Source organism: Rattus norvegicus, chromosome 1 (genome assembly GCF_021556685.1).
Source record: "Rattus norvegicus strain SHRSP/BbbUtx chromosome 1, alternate assembly SHRSP_T2T, whole genome shotgun sequence".
In the NCBI taxonomy this organism is placed as follows: Eukaryota; Metazoa; Chordata; class Mammalia; order Rodentia; family Muridae; genus Rattus; species Rattus norvegicus.
The window spans coordinates 73,543,350-73,558,303 of record NC_141534.1 but is presented as its reverse complement, the minus strand read 5'-3'; positions in this window follow the sequence as shown (position 1 = coordinate 73,558,303).

The following is a 14,954-nucleotide window of genomic DNA, read 5'->3' as shown; positions in this document are numbered from 1 at the left end:
CTCTCAAGGATAAAGCTTATGTGATCAAGGAAGTTGATATTTTTATTTGTTCTTGGGTTCACTTTGCAAATATTTTATTGAGTATATTTGTACCAAGGCTGATAAGAGAAGTCAGTCTATAAATCTCCATCTTGGTTAGTTCTTTTTATATCTTGAATATCATGGTGACTGTAGCCTCATAATCTGAACTGGGCAATGTTTCTTCAGTTTCTATTATTTGGGACAGTATAGGAATAATAGTATTATAATTTTGAAAGACTCTAAGAATTCTTTCAAAAATTTATTTGTTTCAGATTTTGGGGGAGGTGCAGCAGTTGAGAGAATTTTACTGAGTTTTTCTATTTCACTATTGGTTAGAGTTCTGTGTAAACTGATATGCTGACATTCTTTGATTCTAGAAAGTGGTATGTGGTGAGGACAATATCCATATCTTCCAGATTTCAAACTTCTGGTGTGCTGTTAAGTACTGTGAAATCATTCTTTCTTCTTCCTTTCTTTTTTTATTCTTCTTTTTTTATGAAGAGGTCTTTCTTTCTGTAGCCTTGGATTTTCTGGAACTAGTTATGTAGACTAGTTTAACCTCTGCTGGATCTGCCTCCCACATACTGAATTTAAAAGCTTGTGCCACAATCACCCAGTAGAACTTGCTCTTTCAATGGATACCATTATGCCCACCGAATTTGTTATGCTGTGTAATAATTTTCACTTAATTCTCAAAGTATTTTATATCTTTATTTCTGTCTTGAACTATTTTTTATTTGGTAGAGAATTATTCATTTTCCATGTGTTTGTATTCTTTCTGTTGTTAGTGTTGTTTACATACGGTTGTACTGAAGTTTTGGTGATGAAAATTAATATTATAATGCATTATAATGCAAGCATCATTAAGCCAAACCTACTGCAACTGAGTATTGAAGTCCACCAATAACAGTGTGAGAGTATATGTGGAACTGTAGATGTATTTTTTGCAAACTTGTGTGCGTGACATTGCAGGACACAGATGATAAGGATTGAAATGTTGTCTTAGGTTTTTATCCTTTGAAAAGTGTGAAGTATTCTTCCCTATATTTTCAGGTTAGGTCTTTTTTCAATCTACCTTGTTACATATTGATGTAAATGCACATATTTTCTTCCTAGGTTCATTTGCTTAGAAAATCATTTTACAACACATTATCCTGAGGTAATGTGAATTTCTGACAGTGAAGTATGTCCATTGGACACTTGAAAAGGTAGATTCTATTTTCACATCCAGGCTGTTAGACTGTGTCTTTTTATTATAGAGAAATTAAAATCATTGATATTGAGAGATATTAGTGACCAATCATTGTAAATTTCTGTAATTTTGTTTTTGTTAATTTTGTCCCGAAGAAACAAGCTAGAGTTGCAATTCTATAATCAAATAATATTATCTTTCAACCAAAAGTCATTATAAAAGATAAGGAAGGACACAGCATATTCATCAAAGAAAAAATCCACCAAGATGAACTCTCAATCCTAAATATCTATTCTCCAAAGGCAAGGGTACCTACTCTCATTAGAGAAACCTAACTAAAGCTCAAAGCAAATATTGCACCTCGCGCAATAATAGTAGGAAATTTCAATACTACTATCTCATCAATGAACAGTGAATGAAAACAGAAATTAAACAAAGACATAGAGAAACTAACAGGAGTTATGAGCCAAATGGATTTAACAGATATTTATAGAACATTCCCCCTTAAAACATAAGAATGTACCTTCTTCTCAGTAGCTCATGGTTCCTTCTCCAAAAGTGACCATATAATTGGTCACAAAACAGGCCTCAAATAAAGGAAGATAGAAATTATCCCATGCCCCCTATCAGATCACCACAGACTAAGACTGGACTTGAATAACAACGACAACAGAAAGCCCATATACAGCTAGAAGATGAACAACTGTCTACTCAATGACAAGGAAGGAATAAATAAATTAAAGGCGTCTTAGATTTGAATGAAATGAAGATAAAACACATGCAAATGTATGAGACACAATGAAAATGGTGCTAAGAGGAAAATGAAGAGCTCTGAGGGACTGCAGAAAGAAGCAGGAGACACCACATGTCAGCAGCTTGACAGCACACCCATAGCTCTACAACAAAAAGAAATAAAAATAAATAAAATAAATCAGTCTGGAGGTTCCTCAGAAAATTGGACATTGAACTACCTGACGACCCAGCTATATCTCTCTTGGGCATATACCCAAAAGATGCCCCAACATATAACAAAAACACATGCTACACTATGTTCATAGCAGCCTTATTTATAATAGCCAGAAGCTGGAAAGAACCCAGATGCCCTTCCACAGAGGAATGAATACAGAAAATGTGGTATATCTACAAAATGGAATATTATTCAGCTATCAAAAACAATGACTTTATGAAATTCATAGGCAAATGGATGTAGCTGGAAAATATCATCCTGAGTGAGGTAACACAATCATAGGAAAACACAGATGGTATGCATTCATTGATAAGTGGCTATTAGCCCAAATGCTTGAATTACCCTAAATGCACAGAACACATGAAACTCAAGAACGATGACCAAAATGTGAACGCTTCACTTCTTCTTTAAATGGGGAACAAGAATACACTTGGGAGAGAATAGGAAGGCAAAGTTTAGAACAGAGGCAGCAAGAACACCCATTCAGAGCCTACCCCACATGTGACCCATACATATAGAGCCACCCAATTAGATAAGATGGATGAAGCAAAGAAATGCCGGCCACCAGGAACCAGATATAGATCTCTCCTGAGAGACACAGCCAGAATACAGCAAATACAAAGGCGAATGCCAGCAGTAAACCACTGAACTGAGAATGGGACCCCCATTGAAGGAATCTTAGAAAGGATAGAAAGAGCTTGAAGGAGCTTGAGACCCCATATGAACAACAATGTCAACCAACCATAGCTTCCAGGACTAAGCCACTATCCAAAGACTATGAGTGGACTGACCCTACTCCAACCTCATAGGTAGCAATTAGTAGCCTAGTAAGAGCACCAGTGGAAAGGGAAGCCCTTGGTCTTGCCAAGACTGAACGCCCAGTGAACGTGATTGTTGGGGAGGAGGGTCATGATGGGTGGATGATGGGGCAGGGAACATCCATAAAGAAGGGAGGGAGGATTAGGGGGATGTTGGCCTGGAACCTGTGAAGGGGAATAACAATCGAAATGTAAATAAGAAAAACTCAAGTTAATAAACATGGAAAAAATTTAAAAAATCATCAGAACCTCATACTAAAGACTATATTCAAGAAAACTGGGAAATCTGGATGAAATGGATAATTTTCTAGACATATACCAGGTACCAATGTTAAATCGAGAACAAATAAACCATCTAAATAACCCCATAACTCCTAAAAAAATAGAAGCAGTTATTAAAAGTCTCCCAACCAAAAAGAGCCCAGGACCAGGTGGGTTTAGTGCAGAATTCTATCAGAACTTCATAGAAGACCTTATACCACTACAATTCAAAGTGTTCCACTAATAGAAAAAGATGGAACACAAAAAATTCCTTCTATGAAGCCATAATTACTCTTATACCAAATCCACACAAACACCCAAAAAAGAAAGACACCTTCAGACCAACTTCCCTATGAATATTGATGCAAAAATACTCAATAAAATACTATCAGACCAAATACAATAACACATCAAAAGATAATCCATCATTATCAAGTAGGCTTCATCCCAGGGATGGAGGAATAAGTTAATATATGGAAATCCATCAACGTTATAAATAAACTCAAAGACAAGAAACCTGGGATCATTTCATCAGATGCTGTGAAAGCATTTGACAAAATTCAACACCCCTTCATGATAAAAGTCCTAGACATATCGGGAATTCAAGGCCCATAACTAACCATAGTAAAAGCAACATACAGAAAAGCAGTAGCTAACATCAAACTAAATGAAGGAAAAACTTGAAGCAATTCCACCTTAATCAGGGATTTGATAAGGCTCCCCACTCTCTCCCTGCTTATTCAGTATGGTTCTCAAAGTCCTAGACAGAGCAATCAGACAAAAGAAGGAGGTCAAAGGGATACAAATTAGAAGGGATGAAATCAAAATATCACTAATTGCAGATGATATGTTAGTACACTAAAGTGACCCCAAATTTTCCACTAAAAAACTACTTAACCTGAAAAACAACTTCAGCAAAATGTCGGTGTATAAAATTATCTCAAACAAACCTGCAGCCTTCCTCTACTCAAAGGATAAACAGGCTGAGAAAGAAATTAGGGAAATGACACCCTTCACAATAGTATAATATAAAATAATATAAAATATCTGATGTGAGTTTAACCAAGCAAATTAAAGATCTGTAAGACAAAAATTTCATGTCTCTGAAGAAAGAAATTGAAGGAGATCTCAGAAGATGAAAACATCTCTGGTGTTTCATGGATTGGCAGGATTTATATAGAAAAGATGGCCATTTTGCCAAAAGCAATCTACAGATTCAATGTGATCCCCATTAAAACCCCTACTCAATTCTTGATAGCGAAAGAAAGAGCAATTTGCCAATTTATTTGGAATAACAAAAAACCCAAGATATCAAAAGCTATATTTGACAATAAAAGGAATTCTGGGGGAATCAACATCCCTTATTTCAAGCAGTATAACAAAGCAATAGTCATAAAAACTGTAGGGTATTGATACAGAGACAGGCAAATAGATCAATGGAACAGAATTGAAGACCCAGAAATGAACCAACACCCCTATGGTCACTTGATCTTTGACAAAGGAGCTAAAACCATCCAATGGAAGAAAGATAGCATTTTCAACAAATGGTGCTGTTTCAACTGGAAGTCAACATGTAGAAGAATGCAAATCGATCCATTCTTATCACCATGTACAAATCTCTTTTTTTTTTATCAACTTGAGTATTTCTTATTTACATTTCGAGTGTTATTCCCTTTCCAGGTTTCCGGACAAACATCCCCCTAATCCCTCCCCCTCCCCTTCTTTATGGGTGTTCCCCTCCCCATCCTCCCCCCATTGCCGCCCTCCCCCAACAATTATTTTCACTGGGGGTTCAGTCTTAGCAGGACCAAGGGCTTCCTCTTCCGCTGGTGATCTTACTAGGATATTCATTGCTACCTATGAGGTCAGAGTCCAGGGTCACTCCATGTATAGTCTTTAGGTAGTGGCTTAGTCCACAATGGAATATTACTCAGCTATCAAAAACAATGCCTTTATGAAATTCATAGACAAATGGTTGGAACTGGAAAATATCATCCTGAGTGAGGTAACCCAATCACAGAAATACACACATGGTATGCACTCATTGATAAGTGGCTATTAGCTCAAATGCTTTAATTACCCTAGATGCATAGAACACATGAAACTCAAGACGGATGATCAAATGTGAATGCTTCACTCCTTCTTTAAAAGGGGAACAAGAATACCCTTGGCAGGGAATAGAGAGGCAAAGATTAAAACAGAGACAGAAGGAATACCCATTCAGAGCCTGCCCCACATGTGACCCATACATATACAGCCACCCAATTAGACAAGATGGATGAAGCAAAGAGGTGCAGGCTGACAGGAGCCAGATGTAGATCTCTCCTGAGAGACACAGCCAGAATACACCAAATACAGAGCCGAATGCCAGCAGCAAACCACTGAACTGAGAATAGGACCCCCATTGAAGGAATCAGAGAAAGAACTGGAAGAGCTTGAAGGGGCTCGAGACCCCTTATGAACAACAATGCCAAGCAACCAGAGGATCCAGGGACTAAGCCACAAATCTTAAGTCTAAGTGGATTGTAGAGAGCTGCGACGTGCCGTGCCTCAAAGATGGCACTGGATTCCGCCTTCCACCCTCCCAACGGTGAGCGCTCCTTGCAGTAAACAAGTCCTTATTTGGCTATGTCTGCCTGGCCTGCTAGCTTCCGCATAGTGACAGCCTATCTACATGACCCACGTGGCTTGCTAGGACTGGCCAGTGCTAGCTATTTAAGTGTAGTGCAGGGCATTCCTCTGGGAGAGAGAGTCAGAAGGTTGTATCAAGATTCCTGAGTAAAACTGCTTGAAGAAGATCTCCTGTTCGAGTCTTCCTTGCTGGTCGAGGTTGGGCGCGGCAAGTGGTGGCCCGTATGGGGAACTCCTCGAATCCACCGTAAAGGGACTCAACTCTCTCAGAGATCAGAACTTCTTGCAGTCAGGGCAGCGCTGGAAAGCTCCCAAGGTAAGGTGGGACAATAAGGACCACGGGAAATAAGCGGTTATAAAGTCTCAGGGTAGTGAGCAAGTAAAGTTCGTGGTAACAGTGAACCAAAAGTAAAGTTTGTGGTAACAGCGAACCGAAAGTAAAGTTCACAGTAGCAGTGAACCGAAAGTAGCAAGACGCACGGTGAATTTAGCTGTAGCAGCATAGAAAGTTTTTGTCACGCGGACCTCACAGTCTCGTCCAATTTTTCTGGCTCAAGAGCTGTTTGAGCGAAAGAAACTAAAAATAAAAAGAAGCATCACAGAGTTTTTTGAGTGAATGTGATGCCATTGCACCCTGGTTCGCAGCCTCTGGAAATCGCACGGTGGCGAGCTGGGACAAGTTAGGGAAAGACCTTAATTTTGCCCGGGAACAGGGGACTCTAAGACCTGGGGTCCGTACAGTATGGCGCTTAGTGGGTAGCTGCCTTGAGGATCAGAAATGTTGTCAGGCAGCTATAGAGAGGGGGCAAGCTGCCCTAGAAATGCTTCAAGAGGAGAGGTCAGAAAAGCAGGGAAGCGCAAAGGAGTCAGACTCAGAAAAAACAGATACAGAGAAGGAAACAGACAAAACAGATTCAGAAGAAGAGTTACAAGAGTTGATAGATCAAATGCGGAAACAGTCTCTAAGGAATAGACAGAAGAAGAAAAGGAAAAAGCCTAAAATGGTGGAGGAACCTCCTGGGCGGTTCCCCTCAGCTCCTCCTCCCTGCAATGTTGTAGAGGAAGGAAGTAGAGTTTCGGATAGTACATTCTGCCCAGAAGTGTGGAAGGCAGTCCTCACAGAACTACATCTGGCCTATCCTGTTTATGTGGATGCTAATCAACAAAGGTTTCATGAGTCTTTAGACTTTAAGGTGATCAAGTCCCTGGCGGAATCAGTCAGGACATATGGCATTACGGCCTCATTTACCGTAGCTCAGGTTGAGGCCTTACACAGATTTTGCATGACTCCTAGTGATTGGACTAACCTTGCTCGGGCCTGTCTTAGTCCGCGACAGTATTTGGACTGGAAAGCTTTTCTTATTGAGTTTGCCAGTGAACAGGCTGCCGCTAATTTGGCAGCGGGGGGCGGCCAGGCTGCCTGGGATAGGGATATGCTGCTGGGTCAGGGACACTTTGCCAATGCTCAGACAGGGTATCCAGGACAGGTTCACCAGCAAATTAATGAAGTTGCAACAAAGGCATGGAAATCCTTACCTAATAAGGGAGAAGTGAGTGGAAACCTCACCAAGATCCTTCAAGGACCTATGGAGTCATTCTCTGACTTTGTAGCCCTATTAGTAGAAGCAGCGGGGAAAGTCTTTGGAGACCCCAATACTGCTATGCCCTTGATTAAACAGTTGGCCTATGAACAGTGCACAAGGGAATGCCGAGCCGCTATCACTCCTTACAAGAACAAGGGACTTGAAGCTTGGATGAAGGTCTGTAGAGAAATAGGGGGACCTTTGACTACTGCTGGACTTGCAGCTGTTGCTATGCAGATGACGCAGAGAAAAGGAGGAAGCTCAGGAGCATGTTTTAAATATGGTAAACAGGGGTACCTAAAAAGGCAATGTCCAGAAAGGGGAAGTCTAGTTAGTACAGGAAGTGGCCAATGCCCAAGGCAACCAGGGCTGTGCCCCAAGTGCAAAAAGGGGAATCATTGGGCTAATGAGTGCCGCTCGGTAAAAGACATCAATGGGCAGACTCTCAGCTCGGGCTTTGGTGGAGCACGTCCAAAAAACGGACAGCGGGGCCCCCAACCCCAGGGCCCACAAATATATGGGGCAGTCGAGAATCAGATGTAGAACAGAGTCACGAGAGATGGCCGTCCCTTTGCCATCCGAGGGGCCAAGGAGAGCCACTAAGGGCTCTGCAGGACTGGACCTCCGCTCCACCACCAGACTCGTACTAACTCCTCGGATGGGGGTCGAGTTGATAGAAACTGATTTTAAAGGACCCCTTGAGCCTGGCACTGTAGGGTTACTTATAGGGAGATCATCTACAGCTTTAAGAGGACTACATGTCCATCCAGGAGTTATTGACCCAGATTATACCGGGGTTGTCAAGATCATGGTAGAATCACCAAAAGGAATTACTGCTATTTCCTCTGGAGATAGAATAGCTCAGTTGTTACTTTTGCCTAGCCTTCATGAAAGATTTGCCGCCCAGTCTAGAGAGAGGGGAGAGAAGGGTTTTGGTTCCACAGGCTCCGATCTTATATTTTAGCTTTGGGTTTAAACCAACGCCCAGTAATGGAGCTAAGGATAGATGGTAAAAGGATCCTAGGACTGTTGGATACAGGGGCTGATAGAAGTATAATAGCTAAGAAAGATTGGCCCTCTGGATGGCCAGTACAGGCCTCATCTCAAACATTACAAGGTCTCGGTTATGCAAGAGCTCCTGATATGAGTACAAGACAATTGAGTTGGAGAGATCAAGAAGGGCATTCAGGAGTTATGTAACCCTATGTGTTGGATTTGCCCATTTCCCTTTGGGGAAGGGATCTGTTGAAAGACATGGGTTTCAAATTGATCAATGATTATTCTGAAACTTCACAAAAGATTATGAAAAATATGGGTTATTTTCCTGGTAAAGGAATAGGGAAATACCTACAGGGTAGGACTAGCCCTATAACTGCCCAACAGAGAGAAGGGAATCAGGACCTGGGTTTTTCCTAGGGGCTGCTGAGGAAGGCATTCCTGTTACCTGGAAAACAGAGGAGTCGGTGTGGTTCCTCAGTGGCTGCTTTCCTCTGAGAAGCTTGCCACAGCTAAAGACCTGGTAAATGAACAGCTGGCTATGAAGCATATAAAACCATCAGTGTCACTTTGGAATGTCCCAATATTTGTGATTAAAAAGAAGTCAAGGAAATGGAGACTGTTGCATGATTTACGAGTTATTAATCAACAGATGCAAATCATGGGCCCAGTGCAACGCAGACTTCCTCTTTGATCCTCTCTACCAGCCTGTTGGCCTGTTGTAGTGATTGATATAAAAGATTGCTTTTTCTCCATACCTCTTTGTCAAAGGGATAGTGAAAGATTTGCTTTTACTGTTCCGTCATGCAATCATGAAGAACCTGATCAAAGATATGAATGGGTGGTTTTACCACAAGGTATGGCCAATAGCCCTACTATGTGTCAACTTTTTGTGGGCAACGCCATCGCCCCATTAAGACAGAAGTTTCCCGCAGTGAGATGCATACATTTTATGGATGATATCCTTTTAACTGCAAAGAATGAAGAGATTTTAGATTTATCATATGGAGATTTAGTTAAATTGCTAGAAGGTAAAGGATTGATTATTTCCCCTGAAAAGGTACAAAAGGGCAATCTTGTAAATTATTTAGGAACAAAAGTAAGCCCTTATATCATTATCCCCCAAAAGGTTGAATTGAGGAAAGATAACCTTAAGACTCTTAATGATTTTCAAAAATTATTGGGAGATATTAATTGGGTCAGATGTTATTTAAAATTACCAAATTATGAATTAAAACCATTGTATAATATTTTGGCTGAGAATTTGGTCTTGGATTCTCCTAGACAATTGAGTGATGAAGCAAGGGAAGCTTTAAAGAAGGTTGAAAAAGGATTACAAGGCGCAATGTTACATCAGTGGAAGGAGGGTGCTGACATTGTGCTATGCATTCTAGCCACCTACATGCAGCCCACAGGATTGTTGTGGCAAGATGGCCCTCTGCTTTGGGTTTATCCCAGAGCTTCTCCAGCTAGATCAGTAGAGTATTATCCTACAGCAGTTGCACAATTAGCCCTGAATGGTATTCAACAGTGCATACAATATTTTGGTGTTTCCCCAACCTCGATCATACTGCCCTATACAGGTCAGCAGATGAAGATCTTATGTGGCACTGTGGATGATTGGGCTATATTACGCTGTGGATTCCATGGAGAGATAGATAGTCATTATCCAAAACACCCTCTGCTATCCTTCTTTAAGGAACATCCCGTGATTTTTCCTAAGGTTACCTCCAGTGTTCCCATACAGGGGGCCCCAAACATTTTTACAGATGGATCCAAAAATGGCTGTGGAGCCTATATGGTTGACCATCAAGAGCCAATTTTGTGTCAATATCAACCTGGCTCTCCACAAGTAATTGAACTCAAAATTGTGCTGGAAGTGTTTAAAAATTGTTCTTTTGCCTTTAATTTGCTCTCTGATCCATCATATGTTGTTAATGCAGTTAAGATACTAGAAGTGGCTGGCCCTATTAAAATTAGCAGCACGGTATGCCAGCTGCTGAGGGAACTTCAGGAATTGATCTGGAAAAGAAGTCACAAGTTTTTTGTCCAACATATTAGAGCTCATACAGATTTGCCTGGTCCTCTCAGTGAGGGAAATGATCTTGTGGATAGATGTACCCGAATGGAGTTTATCTTCTTAAGCTCATCATTGGATCAAGCCCGACAGTTTCATCAACAATTTCATGTGCCCACCAAAACCTTACAGCAGAAGTTTCATCTGTCTCGAGCAGTTGCTTGACAGATAGTTTTAGGATGTCAACAGTGTATCACTTTCCATCATCCCCCTAGTGTGGGGGTTAATCCCAGGGTCTTACTGCCTCTAAAGATTTGGCAAATGGATGTAACTCACATATCTGGATTTGTGACTCTAAAATACATTCATGTTTCTGTGGATACCTGCTCAGGTGTCATTCATGCTACCCCTATGAGTGGGGAAAAGGCACACAATGTTATTGGACACTGGCTAGAAGCCTAGGCTGCTTGGGGAAAGCCTCAACACTTAAAAACTGATAATGGCCCAGCATATCAAATCCTTTTGTAAACAGATGGATGTGCAGTTGAGCCATGGTCTGCCTTAGAATCCCCAAGGTCAAGGTATTGTTGAGCGAGCACATCGTACCTTGAAGGAATGCTTAATTAAACAAAAATGGGGAATAGGCCATGGCAGAACTCCTAAGGAACAGATATCCTTAGCCCTTTTTACTCTTAATTGTTTTATTTTGGATGATGATGGCCTTTCTGCCAATGACCGACATCAGTGTTGGGCGGGCATATTGAAAGGTTATGTGAAGTGGAAAGATGTGCTCACTGGCTTATGGCATGGGCCAGACCCTGTGTTGGCATGGGCAAGAGGGTCTGTTTGTGTGTTTCCTCAGGACCGGCAAGATCTGTTGTGGGTCCCTGAAAGATTGACCAGGAGGTGCAACAAGAATGAAGATCCTGCTGTTGCTGACACTTCTCGGTGTGACCCAAATGCTGGTAAAAACGGAGCCCCAGTGGGGGATACTACTGGTGTTCCCGAGACTCATGCCAATATGTCATGACCTTTAAGCGCACTCCTCTAATTTGTCTAAACAGTTGTCAAGTTACTTTTTAGGTAATTGGTCTGGAGAATTCGATTTCTTAATGGATCAGCTACGTGTAGCCATCATGACCGTGAACTCCACATGTGCAGATGCTAGACTGGCTACGGGATTGTCATCTTGGATTGCTGCTGCTATGAATCATCTGACGGAGTGGGCAGGTATGGGAGCCCTAGCTGGACTCTTGCTGCTGGTCTCCCTAGTGAGCCTGTGGTGTCTTTGTAGAATGAGGTTTGTTCAGAGTGGCACGTGGCTATGGTGGTACAGACATTTACAGCCATTGAAGCAGGACAGTCCCCTCAAGCCTGGCTTACGGCCATTCAGAAGACCTAGTTGCACCTCGCCCCTGAGTATATGTGAGTGACCTTGCCCAGCGACGGGCAACTTCCCTTCTACCTAAGGCACGGAACCTTGTGGGCAACGAGGTGTCCTACGATGGGTTTAATGAAGGGATGATCCTAAGACAGGGGGGGTCGCCACACTCAGAGTGCCTTTGCCTGCTTGATTAATTAAACAAAAAGGGGGAACTGTAGAGAGCTGCAAAGTGCTGTGCCTCAAAGATGGCGCTGGTTTCTGCCTTCCACCCTCCCAACGGTGAGCGCTCCTTGCAGTAAACAAGTCCTTATTTGGCTATGTCTGCCTGGCCCGCTAGCTTCCACATAGTGACAGCCTATCTACATGACCCACGTGGCTTGCTAGGACTGGCCAGTGCTAGCTATTTAAGTGTGGTGCAGGGCGTTCCCCCGGGAAAGAGAGCCAGGAGAGAGAGAGAGAGTCAGAAGGTTGTATCAAGGTTCTTGAGTAAAACTGCTTGAAGAAGATCTCCTGTGGTCATGTCTTCCTTGCTGGTCGAGGTTGGGCGCGGCAGTGGATGACTTCATCGAACCTGATACACTGAAACTAATAGGAGAAAAAGTGGGGAAGTATCTGGAATACATTGGCACTGAACAAAACATCAATGGCTTATCTTCTAAGATCAAGAATCAACAAATGGGATCTCATAAAACTGCAAGCTTTAAGGCAAAAGACACTGTCATTAGGACAAAATGGCAAGCAATAAATTGGGAAAAGATCTTTACCAATCCTATATTTGATAGAGGGCAAATATACAGAACATAAAAACAACTAAAGAAGTTAGATTTAAAACAGGTAAACAACCCCTTTAAAAAACTGGGCACGGGGTTGGGGATTTAGCTCAGCAGAAGAGCGCTTGCCTAGGGAGTGCAAGGCCCTGGGTTCGGTCCCCAGCTCTGGAAAAAAATAGAAAAAAAAACTGGGCACAGAGCTAAACAAAACATTCTCAGCTGGGAAAGATGGAATGGTCAAAAAGTACCTAAAGAAATGTTCAACATCCTTAGGAATAAGGGAAATGCAAATCAAAACAACCCTGAGACGCCACCTCCAAAGACTCAGACTGGATAAGATAAAAAACTCAGGTAACAGTAAATGCTACCAAGGATGGGGAGAAAGGAACACTACTCCCTCCCTTGTTGGTGGGATTGCAAACTGGGACAACCACTTTAGAAGCCAATCTGGAGGTTCCTGAATAAATTGGACATTGCACTACCTGAGAACTCAGCTATACCTCTCCTGGGCATATACGCAAAAGATGCCCCAACATACAACATAGACACATGCTCCACTATATACATAGCAGCCTAATTTATAATAGCCAGAAGCTAGATAGAACCCAGATTCCCTTCAACAGAGGAATGGATTCAAAAAAATGTGGTATATCTACACAACAGATTACTACTCAGCAATCAAAAACAATGACTTCATGAAATTCATATGCAAATGGAATGAACTAGAACATATCATCCTGAGTGATATAACCTAATCACAAAAAAACACACTAGGTATGCACTCATTGATAAATGGATATTAGCCCAAAAGTTCTAATTACCCAAGATAAAATCCACAGACTACAGAGAGCTCAAGAAGAAGGATGACCAAAATGGGGATGTTCGCATTCATTGTTAAAAGTGGAAAAAATATCCATAGGAGGGAATATGGAAGCAAAGATTACAGCAACGACTGAAGGAATGGACATTCAGAGCCTGCCTCGCATGTGGCCCATATAGAGCAACCAAAACTAGATAAGATTGATGAACCTAAAAAGGCAAGCTGAAAGGGACCTGATATAGATCTCTCCTGAGAGATACATACACAGCATGTCCAATACAGAGGTCAATGTTATCAGCAATCCACTGTACTGAGAACAGAACCCCCTGGGTGGGAATTAGAGGAAGGATTGAAGGAGCTGAAGGAGCTTGTAACCCCATAACAACAACTATGCCAACCAACCAGAGCCTCCAGTGACTAAACCACTACTGAAAGACTATACATGGACTGACCCAGGGCTCCAACTGCATATAGAGCAGAGAATAGGCTTGTGGAATAGGAAGTCCTTGGTCCTGCTGAGATTGAACGCCAAGTGCATGGAAATGTGGGGTGGGGGGCAGTAAGTGGGATGGATTGGGGGAACACCCTTATGGGGAAGGGATTGTGGATGGGAGCTTATGGACAGGAAACCGAGAAAAGGAGTAACATTTGAAATGTAAGTAAAAAATATTTCGAATAAAAATATTACAAAATCAAAAACAGGAAAAAAGACAACAATGGGAAATATAGGACAGCACAGGTAAATTGGTAGAAGACCTTAAAAAGGAAAGACAAAAATCCCTTACAGAGTTACAGCAAAACACAACCAAACAGGTGAAGGAATTGAACAAGACCTTCCAGGACCTAAAAATGGAAATATGTCCCACGCTACGTCTCGCCAGCAGGAACGACGCGGCACATACAGGATCCTTCTGCAGAAAAGCTTTAATGCGTCTTGAGAGGGAGAGCATAAGCTTACAATGCGGAGACGCCGAGTGAGGAATAACCGTCCCTTATATAGGAAACTATCCTCGCCTAGGACGTGTCACTCTCTGACTGGTCGCTGCCAATTATGCCAGATGACGTACCAAAGCATACGTGTCCCTTTGAGTAGGGACGTTACCAGGCGCCTGCGTATTGCCCTTTTTACTAGGTGCGTTCTGCTGGATGCCGGTGCCATCTTATAATGGAGTATGTGAGGACAGCTCCTCACAGAAATAGAAACAGTAGGGAAATCACAAAGAGAAAACCCTGGATGTAGAAAACCTAGGAAAGAGTTCAGGACTCATAGACTTAAGCATCACAAACAGAAAACAAGAGATGCATGAGAAAATCTCAGGGGCAGAAGACACCATAGAAAACATTAACTCATTAGTCAAAGAAAATGCAAAAAGCAAAAAGCTACAAACCAAAAACATCCAGGAAATCCAGGACACATTGAGAAGCTGAAACCTAAGGAGAATAGATGTAGAAGAAAGCAAGTATTCCCAAAGCAAGTAAATATCTTCAAAAAAA